The sequence below is a fragment of the Mirounga angustirostris genome, unplaced genomic scaffold, assembly GCF_029215605.1.
Source record: "Mirounga angustirostris isolate CCGP_5_RB_7025 unplaced genomic scaffold, mMirAng1.0.hap1 SCAF_17, whole genome shotgun sequence".
Taxonomy (NCBI): Eukaryota; Metazoa; Chordata; class Mammalia; order Carnivora; family Phocidae; genus Mirounga; species Mirounga angustirostris.
In genome coordinates, this window is record NW_026991725.1 from 22,854,700 (window position 1) to 22,874,605 (window position 19,906).

A 19,906-nucleotide genomic window follows, 5' to 3' on the forward strand; every position below is an offset into this window, starting at 1 on the left:
CTTCTCCCTCTCCCACTACCCCCTGCTTGTGTTCCCTGTCTCGCTGTGTCTCTCTCTATCAAATAAATAAATAAAATCTTAAAAAAAAAAAAGATTTATTTATTTATTTTAGTGAGAAAGAGAGAGAATTGAAACCAAGAGTCGGAGGCTTAACCGACTGTGCCACCCTGGTGTCCCCATACCGGTACTTACGTGATTGGTAACTCAACATCAGGTTTGGGTTATAGTGAGCTAGAAACAGGGAGAGCTTCTTGCTTAGTTGAATCTCTGACATCAGGCGCCCCTCTTTGTGTCATTTTTTTCTTTTTAACTTATTTTATTTAAATTCAATTAGTTAACATATAGCATATTATTAGTTTCAGATGTAGAGTTCAGTTACTCCTGCGGTGCATGTTAACACCCAGTGCTCATTAAATCATCTTTGTGTCATTCTTTAGCGAAGTCCAGCTTGGGTTCAGACTCCCTGAGAATCTCTGCGATTTTGTTGGCAGAAAAGTTTTTGATATTTTCTCCTCAGTGAGTAAAAGTAAGTTCAAAAGTAAAGATAAATAGGTAGCTAGTTCTTTAGGAGAGACTTGTTTCCCTGGCTCTAATTTCTAAGAGCAGTTTGTCATACAGAGTCTTCTGTTATAGACTTTTACTACTCTAGTGGACAGTGGCTGAAGGCACTGACTTTTTAATGAATATTAATGATGGTAATAGTTACCCCTTTTCTGGTAGCCTACCATAGAGATGCCAGAACACTCTACATATACTTCTTTTTTTTTTTTTTTTATCTAATTTCATTCCAATCACAATTGTGCCCTTTAGAGAAGAAAAAAAATTGAGGCTCAAAAAGCATAAGCCCTAACCTTTGGGAGGTCCCATAGCTTTTAAGTGGCAGAGCAAGGATTTGAGTCAGATGGTTCTGATTCCCAAACCATACTATCTTTCTTTCCAATGGCATTTTTAGTAGTCTTCAGTTTGAGCTAAGGGCATAGTAAATAGCTCTTCAGTGAAGGCATTTCTGCAGGTAGCAGAGGTAGTCAAGACCAGGCAGGACCTCTTAGCATGCTGTGTGGGGTCACCAGATCTCAGAGCTGGCTCTCTGCTCTTATGTCAAGTGATGGCTTCCAAAAATCCCCAATTAACCAGTCTGCAAAGGACTGACACATACAAGGCAAACTCATAAAATCTAGTTATATACAGGGCAATGCCCTGCTATCGATGCATTGATTTACAAATGGAGGATGATGTGGCTTAAGAATAGGGCTTTTGCATCATAAATAATGGTTGAATGAAAGAAGGAAAGAGTAGAGCAGAGGTCCAAATTATGGATCAGGGGCTCTCCTGGTTGTTGTAATACCTTCCACACATCAAGTAGAGGTGCCGTGTCTCATGTAATCCTCAGGTCAATGCTGTGAGTTTGGCAAGAAGACCTCATTATTTATCCTCAATTTGCAGATGAAGAGAATTAAGGTTTGGGGACAGTAAACGACTCGCCCAACCTCACATAAGTGATGGCTTCTGGACAAAATAGCACAATGTTTCTTCCATCTTGCCCCATGTGAGGAAGGGAGCTCTGACAAATTCCTCCATGTTTCTACTTAAATCACTACAATCTCATCATCCTTCCTCTGGATCCACTTTCACAGTGGGTCAGTCAATGAGCCTCAGGTTTCAGATCTGTCAACAGTTGAGTTTTAAGGGATAAATAGCCCTTTCTGTAGATTTTAAGATGATTAAAGGCTTGCTAAAGTGGGGTGCCTGGCACCCTAGTGAGTACACGGTAACTGCAGTGGTGATGATGGTCATGAGCATGAGGATGATGATGATACTGTGTTGATGGTGATGAGCCCAGCAGGGACTAAAGCAAGACACACTTGCTTTTGGTGTACTAAAAGCTTTGCATACATTCTCTCATCCTCAAAGCAGCTCTGTGTGGTGAGTGCCATTGTAATTCTCTTTTTTCAAAGGAGAAAGCCAAGGGCCAGAGAGGTTAAGTAACTTGCACGTGGACACTCAGAGCTCCTACAGCTGTGCACTTAACCACTACCACTTCTTGTCTCTGACCAGCCATCTTGCCTGCTCTTAAATGGTCCATATCAAATGTCCAGGGCCATAAGGATGCAGGAAGATGAATGGTGCAAAGGTAAAATGAGTTTCTGGTGACAGTGGATGTGGATCACTTGGGTGCCTCCTGACCTACTAGACAGGATAGTGATGAGAGTTAATTGACTTGAGTATTCTAGAGGACATTTTAAAGGAAAATCTAAGAAAAAAATGTTTTGTTTTTCTTTTCAGAATCAGACTGGATCTCTGCCATTTTTCCCCCTTTCCACCTCTTACTCCCAGGAAATGATTTATCGTTTCTTAAAGTGTCTACAATGTCCGTGGAGTCAACTGAAAGTTTTATTTCCTCATCTAGATATCCTGGTCTTATAACTACCTCCCATTAACACCACTGGGCCAACAGCCTTGTCTTTTGTGCCCTCCCAGTTAACTTACATTGCTGTAGGACCATGACTTCTGAGACGTATTGGTGCTGCCCAGGACACACCCCAGTTGCCCCACCAGTGGCATTCCTATGGGTCCCTCAGATGGCACCATCATCCAGAACACTCCCCCCAGAGAAAGCAATGTGAAGGGAGGAGCGTTTCAGAGAAGGACTCAAAGTTTCCAGGAATCCAAAGCCCTCAGTCTACCAACAGGTCTGTGTCAGTTGGTTTTCAACCCCAAAGAGAAAAGACAGAGAAAGGGCAAGGCATGATGGAGGATTCTGAGCCCTGAGTAAGGGAATTGGGGCAGGTATAACTTTACCAGGTACCGACCAGACCTCCTCCCACATGAGCCACCTCAGTGCCCAACACCTTCCTGCTACCTCCCTTACCAGTCCACATCCACATCAATCCTGCTGATGAAGAAGTGAGGCGAGAGTACCCAGCCTGCAGGTGTTTCTTCCACCAACCTGCAGAAATGATGCATCTTCCCCTGAAGTGTACATTAAAATAAATTGCCATGCTCAATACCGGGATGGTGAGCCTGATCCAGAGTGAGAATGGGAAGGGGGAAGTGGGAGAGAGAGTTCTCTTGAGCACTCCTCATTAAGAAAGCTCCAAATTCACCAAAAATGCATCAGGAGCCTTTGAAGAATTTCTTTGGATGAATGGTAAGCCCTGCTCTCCTTGCTGGGAGCCTGGTGTCTGAGGTGGCCCTTTTGGGGGCCCTGAGGCTGCCATGTGTCTGCCCAGTATCAACCCTAGCTAGGCTCCAGGCATAACATTTCATTTTGCTAGTTCATTTTCTACCCTCTCCAGGAATGTGATCCAAGACTTTGCCTCACTTGCTCTTTCTGAGTTAGATCCCAGGAATGAGCTTTGGAGGAGGAGTATGGGGCAGGGGTGGAAGAAGGGTGAGGTCTGAAGTCGAGAACCCGCTTCACAATGTTGATTCAGCTTTGCTTTATGAAGTCCTAATGGGATGAATTTCTGGCCTCAAGGATGTCAGGGGATTCTAGGATATTTGAAGCCTATAGTACTCCTCACTTAACTATCCAAAGTAGTGAATGGAGAAGCCGTTTGTGTCCAGCTGTGAAGCACACATATACACAACACCTTCATCTCCACCTCGGCCTGGTTTTCAAGGACTCCTAGTGTTGAGTTGTTCTTAGTACGTAAGTCAAGGCCCATCTGGATGGCAGAAGAAGGAAGCCCTGATTACATCTAGGGAGACTAGTAAAAAATTAACCCTCCTGGGGCACCTGGCTGGCTCAGTCGGTGGAGCATGTGACTCTTGATCCTGGGGTTGTGAGTTTGAGCCCCACATTGGGCGTAGAGAAAACTTAAAAAAAATTAACCCTCCCTTTGCCAGCCCTTTCCCAATGTCATTTAGAAACCTCCAAACGGACTGATAGAAGGTCAGTTTTTCCATTGTCGTCATCGGGTTGCCATAGATTATAGCCTGGATTACACGAAAGCTATAAGAATTGCTGAAATGGGGCTTTCTAGAACCTCTACATCTCTCCCCTTTTCTCCCTAGTCACCAGCCCCAGCCAGTCAAGGTTCCTAAGCTGATAAAAAGGAAGTCTGTTAATAAGGTGAAGTCAGAATTATTTGTCTTTCTAGGGGACAATTTGGTGCCAGCACCTTTGATCCTAGAAATAGGCTCAGAGTCATGGGCATGCCATCTGCGTAGTCTCACGTGGCTCCACACTTAGAAGGGCCCTGCACTTGGTTAAATGCTCTGTTGTCACCCTCTTGAAATTCTGAGCAGTTTTTGAACAAGGAGCCCCGCATTTTCATTTTGCACTCACCACATTATGTAGCCAGTCCTGCTTAGAGACGTCAACAGGTCTGGGTTATCCAACGAGAAGGCAAAATGGCAGGCCCCATGCACCTCCTGCTTGTTCACCTGTAGCACTATGCAGAGCAACTGTCTGCTGAATGCTTGTGGGGGACAAAAAATGCTTGTGGCAGACCTTGCCCCCATGGAGTGTGCAGTGGAGTAAGATGGGTCCACAGAGAGCTGGCCTGAGTTAAGTGCCACTATCAAAGAGTATCATTAGTTGAGAAGGAAATGCCTTCACACCAGCCGAGAGGATCAAGTCCCCTTCTTCAGAGGAGGTGACATTTGAGATGGCAGGAAAAGATAAATATGATCTTAAATTGTTTTAAAAAGATTTACTTTAGAGGTGGGGAGAGGGGCAGAAGGAGAGAGAGAAGAGAATCTCAAGCAGACTCCCCGCCGAGTGTGGAGTCTGACGTGGGGCTCGATCCCACAACCCTGAGATCATGAACTGAGCTGAAACCAAGAGATGCCTCACTGACTGAGCCACCCGGGCTCCCCACAATATGATTTTAAAAAGTGGATATGAGGGCGCCTGGGTGGCTCAGTTGGTTAAGCGACTGCCTTCGGCTCAGGTCATGATCCTGGAGTCCCGGGATCGAGTCCCGCATCGGGCTCCCTGCTCAGCAGGGAGTCTGCTTCTCCCTCTGACCCTCCTCCCTCTCATGCTCTCTGTCTCTCATTCTCTCTCTCGCAAATAAATAAAATCTTAAAAAAAAGAAAAGTGGATATGAGGTGTGGTATGAGGCATACTGGTCCAGAAGAAAACAAAAACAACCCCGGACATGGTCGAAAAGTAAAGTTTAGTCCAATCTGGCTGGGTCTGAAAAGAAAATTGGGAGGTGACAATGGGAAGATAGTGTGTGAGACCATACCAGAGACCACAGTGCCCTCGTTTATTCCATCCTCGTGATGGTGAACTTGTTTACGTGGCTGTCTCTCTGAGGGGCTGTACCATGTCTTTAAATCTTTTTTTTTTTTTTAAAGATTTTATTTATTTATTTGAGACAGAGAATGAGAGAGAGAGAGCACATGAGAGGGGGGAGGGTCAGAGGCAGAAGCAGGCTCCCTGCCGAGCAGGGAGCCCGATGCGGGACTCGATCCAGGGACTCCAGGATCATGACCTGAGCCGAAGGCAGCCGCTTAACCAACTGAGCCACCCAGGCACCCTCTTTAAATCTTTATATCCCCTGCTTTTAGCCTAGTGCCTAGGACATGATAAAAATTCAGTAAATATTTGCCGAATGAGTGAAAATTGAGGGTCTAAAACGTTATCCTGGGAAGTACATAATTCATCGGAAAACCACTGGAGACTTTGAATGGGGGATTTTAGTGTTACAAAGTCAAATCTGGTAAGAGATAGTAGAATGGATGACTGCAAGGGGAGAGACCCAGTGTGGGCGAATGGTTAGGGTGCTCTTCTGGTGGCCCAGGTTTCAAGCCTTTCAGCCCCTCTTGGGATGGCGGGCTGTGGGAAAGAGAAGGAGGCAGGAGAGAAAAGCACGGTAGAGCTTGGATATTGCAGCTGAGTGAAGGGAAGGGAGTAGAAAAAGGGAACAACAATGACCGCTTCAAAAGAGCTGAGTCCCGTGCCTGGGTAGCACAGCTGGTTAAGCATCTGACTCCATCTCAGCTCAGGTCTTGATCTCAGGGCTGTGAGTTCAAGCCCCATGTTGGGCTCCATGCTGGGCATAGAGCCTACTTAAAAAAAAAAGAAAAGAACTGAGTCCCCTCAAAAAAAAAAAAATAGAAACATTGGGAGAGGGAGATTTGGGGGCATGGAAATCAGAGCATCCGTTTCGTAAAGCAGATGGATGAGTTCCTGTCCCCAGATGTATTTAAAAGAGCAGCACTGAAGAAAAACCCTCCAAGTGCAAAAATGATTTTCCTGAAGACCAGATGGTTAAAAATAGCCATCTTGGACTGGGCAGGTTCTCCAGGCTCAGAACTACCTGGGCAGCTGAAAAGACACGTGAGCTCCCACCCCCTGAAAACCAGAATAGTCAGTCTGGGGTAGGGTGTTGACCTGGATTAGAAAGCTCCCCTGGAGAGTTCTGATGCATAGCCATGTTTGGGAACCACTTATTTGGCTCACCCCACACTGGACAACCCCTAGCTCACCTCGCACAGGCCAAGGAAACTCTCCCTAGCTTTCAAAGGGCTATTACAGATTCCAGTTTTCCTTCCACTCTGATGGGGTGTGGAAGTCAGGCAGACTGGCCGCTCGTTCAAGCGTCCTCCCCCACCCGTCCTGGGTGATTACATGAGCCCACTGTAATCATTCACAACCCTTGTCTTTATGGCTGGCATGTCACTTAGCTTAATTACAGCACACAGTGGCATTTCAATTCAAGGAATCTAAAAAAGCAATGAAATGGGTTTTGCAAATTGTCAGGAAGGCAATGAAGACCGTGGAACTGCAATTTACTAAGCATTGCTTTCAATTATTTTGCGTTCTTCAGCCATGACTCTAAGTTATTAACCAGCAGCCTGGGAAAGCCAAGTAGGCACTGTGTCGCGTGGAGGGTATTTCATGACTCGTGAGTGCGCACTATGTGCTGAGGGAGGTGGCTGGAGGCTCCAGGAGCTGCCTCGGGTGGGAGGGATTGTGATTTCTCTGAGCATGTGTTCTTCCCATCAGTCCCTTGCTAATCATGCGTCCGCCTTGACTCTCCTGACCCATAGACTCTGACTGGTCTGGGGTGACCTTCAGCAAGGGTCCCCCATCCAGTTTACTCCTGAACTACCTACTATCCCCCAGAAAACACAAGGAAAGAAATGTGGGAACACAAAACAAGTCCTTTAAAAAAAAATCTAGAATTGGTGCCTGGTTTCTCTGGCTCTCTGTCTGATTTCTTTTCCTGGCTTATTTCCTGATTCCTCTCAGTCCTTGAGAATGTACTTCTTGTGCAGCCATTTTAAAGGGAAAGACTGTGCCGTCACTCCCCCATCCTGCTTTCCCAAGCCCAGGAGTCTTAGGAATGAAAAGGGCCCCCATCCATCTAAGAGCAGGATATTGAGCAGGCGTGCTGAGACCGATCCCTCTTGATGCGACCAACACTGGTCGGCAGGGTAATTGGGAAGAATGCCAGCTGCCTCAGCAGTCATGCCAGGCGGGAGAGCAAACACCAAAATCCTGTTGGCAAACCCAGCAGGGCCATCACAATGTGGCCAAAGCTAACAGGGGCTGAAGCAGGGCTGCTGCAGCGCACTCTGGCTTCCCCTTGGTTCTGGCACGGCGGAGGGGGAGACTGAGCCAGCAGAGTCACGTGTCAGGGCATTGAGTAGCCGTGGGGATGCTTATACCCATCCCTGGGTGAGGGCCCAAGCTGGACCCTTGCTTTCCTTGCCGTGGTCCCCTTTCAATTTGGGATAGGCCAGGGAAAGTCTGATACTGATAAAGCACGTTCACATGTATTGCTTTGTTTATTCTTCACAGCAGTCCTGTGAGATCAGTATTATCCCCCTCTTGCAGATGAGAACACTGAGGCTAGGGGCCATCAAAGACACAGAGCCGGGACTTCGCTTTGGAGCCTGCGACTCAGTGCCTGCTGCACTTCCCGTTCTCTCCACCCTCCCACCCCTCCACCCTGAACTTGCCGAAGTCAATTCCCACCATCTGAATGGGACTTGGGCTCTTTCCATTTCATAGCTGAGAAGCAGAGGCTCAAAGGAGATGTGTGTCTGGGGGTATGTTTGTTTTTATTTTTTATGTTTTTAATAAAGATTTTATTTATTCATTTGAGAGAGAGAGAGAGAGCACACAAGCAGGGGGAGAGGCAAAGGGAGAGAGGGAGAAGCAGACTCCCCGCTGAGCTGGGAGCCCGACATGAGGCTCGATCCCATAACCTGGAGATCAGGACCTGAGCCAAAGACAGACACTTAACCATCTGAGCCACCCGGGCGACCCGGTATGTTTGTTTTTAGACCAGAAAATAGCTAGTTGAGGTCCCAGATTCTGTCTGCCACACCCACCAACCAAACAGAGGCCCCGTGAGATGAATATATTTACGAATATTTCCAATTATTTGGATATTTCAAAAGTGTTTCCCCCCCCCTCTTTATTTAAACATAAAAGATCTGAATCAAGATCTTCGGTTTTCATGTTCTAATTTGGTTGTATTTTGACATAGCCTGAATAGACCCTCTTATGGCCTCATGCCCCTCAAGGGCTCAGTGTACCTATGAAAATTCATATTCTTTGCAGGCTGGTTGGGAAATTTATATTTCATGGAAAGATGCACAGTAGCTGTATTCATATCTGATGGAGGGGCTGGGTTCTTTTTTTTTTTTTTTTAAGATTTTATTTATTTATTTGAGACAGAATGAGAGAGAGAGAGCACATGAGAGGGGTGAGGGTCGGGGGGAGAAGCAGGCTCCCTGCCGAGCAGGGAGCCCGATGCGGGACTCAATCCAGGGACTCCAGGATCATGACCTGAGCCGAAGGCAGTCGCTTAACCAACTGAGCCACCCAGGCGCCCGAGGGGCTGGGTTCTTATGGGGAGAAGAAAAGCGCTTGGATTGCCTGTTCTCTTCTGGGTCTCCATTCCTCAGCAAATTTCCTGATTCTTTGAAAATTCCAGATTATTTTCCAACGTGCCTGTTTGAGGGGAGGGAAAGACAGAAGAAGGAAAAGGGCATCCCTTATTAGACTCAAACCCTACAACCTGTCCTCTTTCCTTGGCATTTTCATTTGCTCTGCCCCTGGGGACTCTGCCGGGAAATGCCATTCGCCGGAGGGGGCCTGGGAAAGTGGAGGCGGAGGGCATGACTGGAGCGCGTTCTCCTTTCCCCATATCTGGAGAGAGGACTTAGAGGGCAGGGTGGGACTGGGGATCCGCCGGGGAGAGAGAGGCCTGTGCGGGGCTGGTTCGGAGGTTCTGTCGGAGAAGGTGCGCGCGGAAAAGGCGCATCCGGGCGACACACGGAGAAGAAAACCTCGCTGCCCGCGACCCAGGCCCGCGTTGCTGCTCCATGCGACCGGAGGAGTTCGGCTGATTCGGGGCGCTGAGCTCCGCGCTTCTGGGCGGGGAAAAATCTCGGGTGGACCGTTGCTCCCTGCCTGCCTCCCCGACGCCGCGCTCCAAGCGCTACCCAGCCCAGCGCATCCCGGCTCGGGCGCCCGACCAGGGTCCCGGCTCAGCGGCCGCGGGCAGCGCGGGTCCCCGCGGCTCCCGCAGAGAAGCTGGCCTTCGCCCCAGCGGGGTCCCAGGAGGATCCGCTCGGGGCTGGAAGAAGTATGACGGAGGCTGCAGGAGATGCGCCAGAGCTCCCAGTAGCAATGGTCAGGGCAGGGCCGACAGCCAATTACCAAGCGCCTCCCTCTCGCCGCTCTCCAGGCTGCGCCCCAGCGGCTCCAGCTCAGATACCCCAAAGCAGCAGAGGTAAAGTCTCCCGCAGGGGGCATTGCAATCAGTTGCCTCCGGTATCTATTTAGGAATACGCGTCCTGCTGTTTATTTAGCGCGTATTATGCGCCAGGCACTGGAGCCAAAAGCTTTAGGAGATTTATTGCTCCCCAAACCACCTGATGGGGGGGGGGCGGGGTTCAATCCCCATTTACAGATGAGAAAACTGGGCCCTGAGAGGCGGAGTCATGTTAGAGGCAGTATGTGTGGGAGGCAAGACTGAACTAGGGCATGACTCCAAGACCACGCAAAACCTCAGTGAGACCCTTCCAGGCCCACGGTTGCTTGAACTTGAACTGTGTGCTCACGATTAGTTTCTAGTGTGGACATCGGTGTAATACCACGCAGGGGACAGAGCACTCCAGTGTAGTCACCTCCATTCTGTCACTGTTCCCATAAGGACCCCGCCCCCCCCCAGGGTGGGAATGGCGGTTACCCCAGTTTTACAGACTAGGAACAGGTGCAGCGACATCTGGAGCAGATAGTCCAGAGTCCAGCTCGAGGAAAGGTCTTCTGATGTCCTAAACCCAGGAAGGGTTTTCAGCCAGGCCCTCTCCTGAATTATTTTCATTTTTAAAGTAAACAGGGTGCTGAATGGGACGCCTGGGTGGCTCACTTGGTTAAGCGTCTGCCTTCTGCTCAGGTCATGATCCCAGGGTCCTGGGATCGAGCCCCACATCAGGCTCCCTGCTCAGCGGGAAGCCTGCTTTTCCCTCTGCCTGCCGCTCCCCCTGCTTGTGCTTTCTCTCTTTCTGACAAATAAATAAATAAAATCTTTAACAAAAAATGGGATGTTGAAAACACAAGCTTGTAGAGTGTCTCTGGACAACAGTAGCTAAGATCTACTCACATTTACCTCATCTCAGAGCTACTGGACCTCTTGGTGTGGAGGGATACCAGCTGGGTGCCAGAGCCAAGGAAACTGAACTCCCTGACTCCCTCCCTTCCCCGGGGGCTGTGGAGAAAAGCCAAGTAAGACTTTTCCTTTGATCCACTTCTCGGTGCCTCTGGTCATTTGGCTGGGACTAAGCAGAGGGCAAGTGGCTGAGGGTTTCTCTGGGACACCTGCAGTTGGGGCTTGGCAAGGTTCGAAAGGATGCTGAGGCTGGCAGAACATCCCCGAGGTCACTGAGAGCTGGGCTATGCTGTGCTGGGCGTGTCACTCCATTGGCTGACTTCATTCCAGCATCAGCTCTGTAGCTGTTAGTCTCAGCTCTCTTTTATAGGTAAGGAGACTGTGCTCAGGGCAATGAAGTCACTTTCTGGGACCTGAAGCTGGTGGGCACTGGGATCCAGGTCTATGCTGGATCTGTTTGACTTGACAGCTTCTCTCTACCAGCCTAAGAATGGCCTTGAATTGGGAGTCAAAACTGGCTCTTTCTTTCCACACCATCTTCAACGTTAAAAAAAATGATAGCCATAGTAACCATGTTCTTAAAGTTTAGTGACCAAGTCCTGCCTTTCCTAAGGAGTGAGGATTTCCATTCTTGTCCTGCCTCTGTCCTTAACCCCTTACACATGCCCAGTGTCCCTTCAGAGGGATGTCCTTCAGGTGATCCTGGGGGAATGGGAATAGGGCCAGCACCTCTCAGCCCTTTCCTGCCCCCACCCCCCGCGCCTCCCCAAGCCTGGGACCTTTTCCAAAGTCGCATTTCCTAGATTTGAGCAACAGATTCTTTATCCAGCAGGAGAAAGGCAGCACCCCATGGGATGCTCCTTCTTTGGCGTCCAGTAGGCTGCACAGCTGTCCGCAAGGAAGGCCACCACTGGATTCCTTGCAGGACACACACAGGATTTCAGAATCTCCCCTCTTTTCAGACTCTCTCCTATCGCCCCTCCCCCCCTCACCTCACCACCCCCTCACTTTTCTGGTCCCACCAGTTTCCAGAGCACAGAGGATGTTTACCCTCCGGAGTGAGGCTGACTTGGGGCTGAGGTCAGAAGCCTGATTCACTGCAGGGAGGCACTCGAGCCGGGCCCCCACCCAGCGCCCCGAGCGAGCGCGAGCTGGGAAATGCCACCCCACCCGGCCAATAAATGCCTGCGACTCCCCAGCCCTGAGGGCATCCCTCCCGTCACTCTGTCGGCTAGGCCTGGATGCACGCTGTACTGCGGGAGAACTCCGAGGGGGCCCCAGACACCCCCCACCCTCCAGTCCCTGTCCCGATTGAGATCAAGGGCTGTGGAGAGGGGGTGCCCATAATCCACTCCACCTCACCCCCAATTCACTAGAAGACTTTCGTGACGCTGCCTGAGGCATGCCCTGCTGGGATCTCTGCTCAGCCACCCTCCACCCCCCAACCGGGCTGAAAGACTCTTCCTTCTGGCGGAAGAGGAGCCTGGAGGCAGAGGAAACCCAAAAACTTGCCCCTTCCCACCGGCCAGGGGTTGGGGGTTCAAAGGCTTGGATTTGAGTCCCAGGCTGCAGGGAAGAAGAAGGGGGTGCAACCTCCCGCCACTCTTTCTCCATACCCTCCTAGGACCCATGTTCCCCCTTCAGAACCCAGAAGGGGTTAATATTTCACCAGCGACCCCCTTCTTTTCCATCTGGAGGCTGGGAAAGGGCAGGTCCCGGGAGCCCAGCCACCACGCGGTCCCAGGTGGGGTCAGTGGGGAGGCCTGGGCCCCGGGCAGCCCCTCCTCACCTGTGCAACCCCCACCCCGGCTGCGTCTGTCTGCCCTAGACATCATCGCCTCGACCCCCGCCTGACCCCGACACACTGATAAACCCCCAGACAGCCAAACATCGTTAACTTCTTTGCCTTTCTAGACTCCTGCCTGTCCTTTCTCTGACCTGGGGCTGAAGGGTTGCCTGGTGTGTGCCCAGAACTAGACTCCTACACACCACACATTTGAACTTCGCCGCACATCCCCTTCCCCATCCTCCTGCTTCTGGAGCAGGAGCCAATTTTCTGCCACATTTGGTTGGTCTAAAATAGTGTTCCCTCACCCCCCACTATGCCACAACTCATCTCTCCGGTGTGGACCTTTTCTCAGAAGACTTCCAGAAAACAGTAAAAACCAAGAGAGAGAAAGAGGAAGTTGATGTCAGAGAATGTCAACAATGGTTTCAGAAATTGAAACTTAAAATCCCTCTCAGCTCAACCCTGAACATGAGGGGAAGGGAGAAGGGTTGGATTGTGCACTGGGACTGCACAACCGAATAGTGTTCTCCGTTTCTCATTTCCCCTTGCCTTCTAAAACTTCACTCACACACAAAAAAGGAGGAATCAGACAGGAGACAATGTCTACACCAAAACAGTTCCTGGGAAGTATCGGGATGATGGTTTTCCCCGGGTATGGTGGAGCGTGGACAAAGTGTGGGTCATGGTCCCATGTTTGCAGACCAGACCATCTGTCCAGGGCAGAGGGAGCCACTGTTCAAAAGCTCATCATTCTTGGGGCACCTGAGTGGCGCAGTTGGTTAAGCCTCCCACTCTTGGTTTCAGCTCAGGTCATGATCTCAGGGTTGTGAGATCGAGCCCCATGTCGGGCTGGGCACTGAGCATCAAGTCTGCTTGAGACTTGCTCTCCCTCTGCACCCCCCCACCACTTGCTCTCTCTCTCCTTAAAATAAATGAATAAATAAAATCTTTAAAAAGGAAGGAAGGAAGGAAGGAAGGAAGGAAGGAAGGAAGGAAGGAAGGAAGGAAGCTGGTCATTCCTGTTGCAGCTGCTTGCTCCAGGCGCCCCCCCCCCCCCCCCGCCACCAGCGGCATGGATTCTGCCCTCAAATCCTTTCTTAGCTCTCTTCTCCCCACTCCTCCTCCAAAGAAAGAGAAGGCTCCTAGAAAAGACCCCTGGAAGTCAGGCTCTGGCCACAGAGGCAGGGTGGGGATGTGGGGACGTGGCTTCCACAGGAGAGGGCAGATGGGGTGGGGATTGGAGCTGCTCCAGGAAGGAAGAGCTGAATTATTTTCATTTTTAAAGGACAGGAGCTGAGGTCTTAAGTCCAACTGTGCAGTTTCTACCAATTCGAACAATTATTTGAATAAATCAGAACATTTTCTAACTTAAAATAATGCAGTAAAAGGACCAAAAAACTAAATGTCGTTTTGTCAGAAATTAGGTAATAAAGCCCTTAGACTTCTCCTGAGAGAGAGGTCTTTTTTTAAAAAAAAAGATTTTATTTATTTATTTGTCAGAGAGAGACACAGCGAGAGAGGGAACACAAGCAGGGGGAGCGGGAGAGGGAGAAGCAGGCTTCCCGCGGAGCAGGGACCCCGATGTGGGGCTCGATCCCAGGACACTGGCATCATGACCTGAGCCAAAGGCAGACGCTTAATGACTGAGCCACCCAGGCACCCCGAGAGAGAGAGGTCTTTTGACAAAAAGAAATAGATATTAAGTCATTACCTGAATACTTAAAAAACAAAACCTTTAAAATTTGATTTACCCAATCTATATGTCACTTCCAACAATTCTGAAGAGATCAAACTTAATAACAAAACCTGGGGTGGTGGGGGGTATATCTCATTTTCAAACCTTCCACAGGGCCCTGAGGCATTTGACCAGAAGGGAGACCCCTGCACCCCCGAAGTTGTTAGCAAGTTCCTGGCTCGCAGTAAGTGCTCAGTAAATATTCGGGACATCCTCTCTGCTGCGCTGGGCCTGGCTCCCATCGAGGGAACTCTGCAGGGCCCGAAATCTCTCTTGACCTTCCCTCTAAAGATCTGCTTAGGGTTTTTGCCCAGTTTCTCGGCTTGTATCTCAGGTGCATAAATGGACGCAAACTATTCTGTCTTCCAAAGAACGCGCCGGGAGTGTGGGGCTGAACAGTAACCCCCCAGCAAAGCACTGGCCACGGCTCCAAAGCGCCCCGGAGCAAAATCCGGTGCAGCCTCAAGGGGCTGTGTTTGCGACCTAGCCTGAGACAGCGGAGCCCCCGCCTGGAGTTTTGCGCCGTGGGTTGGGGGGGCGGTCGGCTCACTGCAGGGATTCTGTGGCTGAACGAGCCATCTGGGCCGCCCCTCGGATCCCTCTGACTCCTGGCTTGCCTCCCTGGCCCCCCAACTCCAGCCCCACCGACCCTCTTGCCCGCCCCCCCCCCCCAGTCTGTGCTGTCCCACGTGTCCTCTGGGGACATAATAAGCGCATGGCGATCTCTAGGTGGTGGGAGGGAGCGACCAGGGGCACTGGCTGTTTTCTCTCAGTTCCCCAGAAAACTGGAGGCCTGGAAGACAGACCATCACCCTTCGTGAAAGGGCAGAATTTCCAAAAGCCCACCTACCAGATGCCTGGAGGAGCGTATCTTAGACACCACCTCAATTTTTAGTGTTTTGTAGGCTGTTGGGTGAGAGTCGGGTGAGCTGGGGGGGAAGGGGGTTGCCCTGGGCTGAGGATCAGAGGGAGAGAGGATGCGGGGCACTGGGCCTGAAGTCTCCATTCTGCAGCTCTGAAGTTTCCATCATAGTACAATGTGGAACTTTTCTGTCTTCTAATCTTTTTTTTTTTTTTTTTTTTTTTTAAGGTAACCTCTAAGCTTGAACTCACAACCCAAGATGAAGAGTCACATGCTCTACGGACTGAGCCAGCCAGGTGCCCCTGTGTCCTCTAATCTTAAGGAGAGTGGAGAAGACGAGATAATTAAGAAAAAAAAACAAAACAAATCTCCCCCCATTTTCCAATACAGATGGAATTCTGCAAGAGAAAATCCAAGTGGGCCATAGTTCAAAATCTACACCCCATTTCCTCCATTCTACCAATTCGAACAATTATTTGAATAAATCAGAACATTTTCTAACTTAAAACAATGCAGTAAAAAGACCAAAAAGCTAAATGTCGTTTAGCTCCATCTCCCAGAAAAAATTGTTGGGGAAACTCCAGTACCTACAGATGGATAAACTTTAAATCCTCTGTCACATGTTTAACCCTATCTTACATTTTTTTTTAAAAGATTTTATTTATTTGACAGAGAGAGACACAGCGAGAGAGGAAACACAAGCAGGGGGAGAGGGGGAGGGAGAGGCAGGCCTCCCGCCCAGCAGGGAGCCCAATGCGGGGCTCGATCCCAGGACCCCGGGACCATGACCCGAGCCGAAGGCAGACGCTCAACGACTGAGCCACCCAGGTGCCCCCCATCTTACATTTTAATAAAGTATCATAAAAACAAATTAGTAAGAATCTAGATCAACAAAAAATATAGAAAACAGGAGGACACGAAAAGATAGTTCTCTAAAAGTGGATACACAAATTGTTTAAAGTAACACTATGAAAATAAGTTTAAATTCAGTGAACATTAAAAATGCACAAGGCTTTTGATCCGACCCATTTCTAAGAATATGTCCTACAGATACACTTGCATACATACACAGAGTCGTGAATATTGTATATAGTAGCAGAAAAAAAGGAAGAAAAAATTGGAAACAATTTAAATGGCTATCAGTAGTTGCCTGGTTAAATAAGTTATGGCACATCCACACAATAAAATGGAGCCACTAAAAGGGAGGCGTTAGTAAAGATACAGAACCATTATCAGCATGATTTTTAAAATAAAAGACAAAATACAAAGCTTTGTGTATAGTACGCTGCCATTTGTGGTGGAAGCTATATTTGTAAGGGTGCAGAAATTCGACACAGTGGTTGCTTCTGGGAAGGACTGAGGTAAGAAGCGGGAGAAAGCATTACTTTTCTTTTCAACGTATGTCCTTTGGAAACTTTTGAATTTTTCCTTTAGCATACATTATCTGTCCTTTTTTAAAGATAGATTAAAATCAGGGAATTGTTATTTTAATAGTGTTCATTTTTAGTTATATAGGCAATAGAAGTTTATTATGAAAAAAATCGAAAACAGAAAAATTAAAAACGAATGACATTTCTGTTTATAAGTTCTCCTCCACACAATCTGGATAACAACTAAAGTGTGGATTTTTCTCAGATAATCAGAACTAATAAAAATCACATCGTTGACTTAATTCATCTAAAAACATAAAAACAAAGTTGTTTATTTTTTTCAGAAGCAAGTTTGCCGAGCTTAATCCAACGAGAAGGATGCCAAAGCAGGTACTTAGCTGGTAGTCCGGGTGAAAAGATGTATTTGGTGCGGGTGGAGGGTGTGTAAGAACTCACTCTTTTAGCTCCCAGACCAGGTCTGTACAGCTGAGACCCCCGAATGCAGAATGAAAAAGGGAAACCGTTGACACCGTTCAGACTAAAAATGAAGCCGTGGAAACATAGGCACTGTGTGTGTCTGTTGGGGGCTCTGTAGATCTCTGGCCCTTTTGTCCCCGGGCCTCGGAGACGCTGCGGCGGCGGCCGCTGGACCACTGGGCCGCGGAGGCCGGGAGCCCAGGGCATCAGGGAACCGAGACCGGGCAGAGAGAGCGTGCACCGTACCCCCGAGGGAAAGAAATGCTTCTCCAGGGAAATGCGCCCCCTCCGCGCCCCTCGGTGCCCTCTCCCGACCCCCAGGGGAGAGATGAGGGCCGCGACCCGGAGCCCTTCGCTCCGCGACCCGCCCCGGCCGCTGGGGCCCCGCTTCGGGGCAATCTCACCGGGTTGGGCGGGTTCCCGCGCCTCATTCAAAAGGCGGTCGACCCCTGGTGCCGGTCATCCGAGGATTTGGTGGGGAAGCCTGCGGGCCTGAGCTTCTCACGCTGCCTGCACTGAGCTGGCTCCCCCCGCGCCCCCCCACCCCGGGAAAACGTGGGGCGAGAGCCGGGCGCCTGTGGGTCCGCCGCTCCCACCCGTTTCGGTTGGGGCGACTCTGGGCGCTTGCTCTCCGTGTCCCTGGAGCGACCAGCGACCGACTCCGACCCCTGCGGGAGAAACCTGGGCCTCGGTCAAACCCCCTCCCCACAGCTTTGCCCAAATCCTCTTTCCTGCCTAGACCGAGGCCTGGGCTATCTTCCGGGTGTCCCTCGCTAAAAATTGAGGGAAACGGAGGCACAGAAGATTAAAGAGATTTGCTGGAATTGGATTAGGAGGTCTTGGGGATGGTTTCTTCGTCAGCAGGATCGTTGGCAAGGCTGGAAGATGCAACGTAGGAAGATGAAACAGGTAAGGGTGGCCCAAGGTGGGGGTGAGGAATATCTGGGCCAGGAGAGGGGGTGCTGGAGGACAAGGAGATCCCACCCCCAGGAGCCCCAGAAGGAGCCCTGGGGAGGAGGGCTCTGACTTGAGAGCCAGCAAGCCAGCCTCCCCAGCTTCTGGTGTCTTCTCAAAAAGCAGCCTGTCAGGGACGCCTGGGTGGCTCAGTCGTTAAGCGTCTGCCTTCTGCTCAGGTCATGATCCCAGGGTCCTGGGATCAAGCCCCGCATGGGTTCCCGGCTCAGCCAGGAGTCTGCTTCTCCCTCTCCCTCTGCCTCTCCCCTCTGCTCATGCTCTCTCTTTCTGTCTCAAATGAATAAATAAAATCTTAAATAAATAGAAACAAAACCTCATTGGCTTTGGAGGACTTTAAAATTGTGGGGGAGTCTCTGGTCTTGCTTCTGGACATAAGATTAGAGTTGATAAAACTTCAGGATCACTCTAGATTGTTTTGTTTATAAGCAACGAACCAGACCACTTTCTCTCCGATATGCAATCAGTGGAGGTGAGAGATTTTCCCCCATGGGGGTGCGTCTCTTCCTGGATAAGGGCAAAAAGAGGGCCTGACAGACTGACTCCCTACAGGAGTTAACAACTCAGGTAAAGTGCAGATTTTATCCAATCAAATAGTGTTTGGTCAAAGAAAAGCCAAACAATGGCTCTGGCTGATTTCTCCCATAATTGGCTAAGCCGGCTGGTTATTTTGGCATCTTAGAAAGCCAGCCTCGGGGGTGCTGAGCTGGGTGATCCGTATCTGTGTGGACACAGGTCCTGGACGATCCCAGCCCCTGCTGCCCTCCTGTCCAGCTTGCTAGGATTTCCCTTTGCTCTGTGTGCTGAAATTCCCTACGTTCTTTAACTTCAATTTTCATCCTCTCCCCCCTCTACATATGCTCCCATCTGTTTCTCTGTCACCGACTGCATCCATTGCTCTGGGGGGGTGGGGGGTTCCTCTGGGTCCAGTCCCACAGGTCTGGCGATGGAATTAACTGGTTACCCTTAATTAGCTCATTCAAATGCTAGGTCAGAGCATCTGTGTGTGAGGCCGCAGCTGCTGTCTGGTTCCGTCAGTCTGTCTTTTCGCAGGTGGGTGCTCGTGGGTAAAGTTTGTCTTCATGGGGAGGGTGACCCACCACCGCCTGAGTTTATTAAATTCCCACACACTTTGAAATGGCATCAAAATTCCTTTTCTCCTGAAACTGAAAATTCGAGGAGGTCAGAGATGGAAGAAGATTTTATTTTGTTTCAGTTTGTAGTCTTGTTGGCCTGGCCGTGAAAGGAAAAAAAAAAAAAAAAAATTTCCAGGCCAAGACTCCAGCTGAGATGCAGACTTCACCCACCATTTGGAAGGACCTGGGGAACTGTACGGACCAGCTAGGACAGAGTTCTGGGGTCCAGAGGGAGGTAAGGGGGTGTTTAGAATCCAGCCTCCCTTTTACTAAAAAATAAATAAGTTCTGGCATCCAGATCAAGGAAGAAAATTAAAGGACACAAAAGGGAAGAGAAGACCAGGAAGAAAAAAAGCTGGGGGAGGCCTTTCTTAGGTCAGAACTGGCTCAGTACAGGGCCCCTGGCAGAGCCTTCCACACCCAACTCAGGGGCCAAAGACTAAGAGAAAACAAGCCATCATGCTTTCTTCCTTAAGTCTCCCTTTCTTTTCCCCCCTCAAAGATCCATACTCTTCTCTGGGGCAGGAACCCAGACACAGTGCCAGAGTCTTCCACCCCTTCTCTGGTTGGACTCTGTGTGGCTGGCTCAAACTCAGCCTCGAATCCCTGCCCCCTCCTACCTTCCCTGCCCCACTCCACTCTGCCTTGGTCAGGGGGCAGGAGCCTGACATACAGATGTCTCTGCCCACAGTCCCCAGACTGCCCCCCCATAGTACTTCCAGATTTTCTTTAAATAAATAGCGTCAGCTTTCTAATCCCAGCAAATAAAAAAAAAAGTTTTAAAAATGTAGATTTGCTGGTGCCAGGAACCAGCCCTGTAATGTTAATGGCTCTGTAGGAATCCAGCGCTCAATAGGGAAGGAGCCCGCTTTGTAGATGGGGGGCCTGGAGTAAAGGGCTTTTAAGTTAGACGGAGGGGCGTCTGGGTGGCTCAGCTGTTAAGCGTCTGCCTTCAGCTCAGGTTGTGATCCCAGGGTCC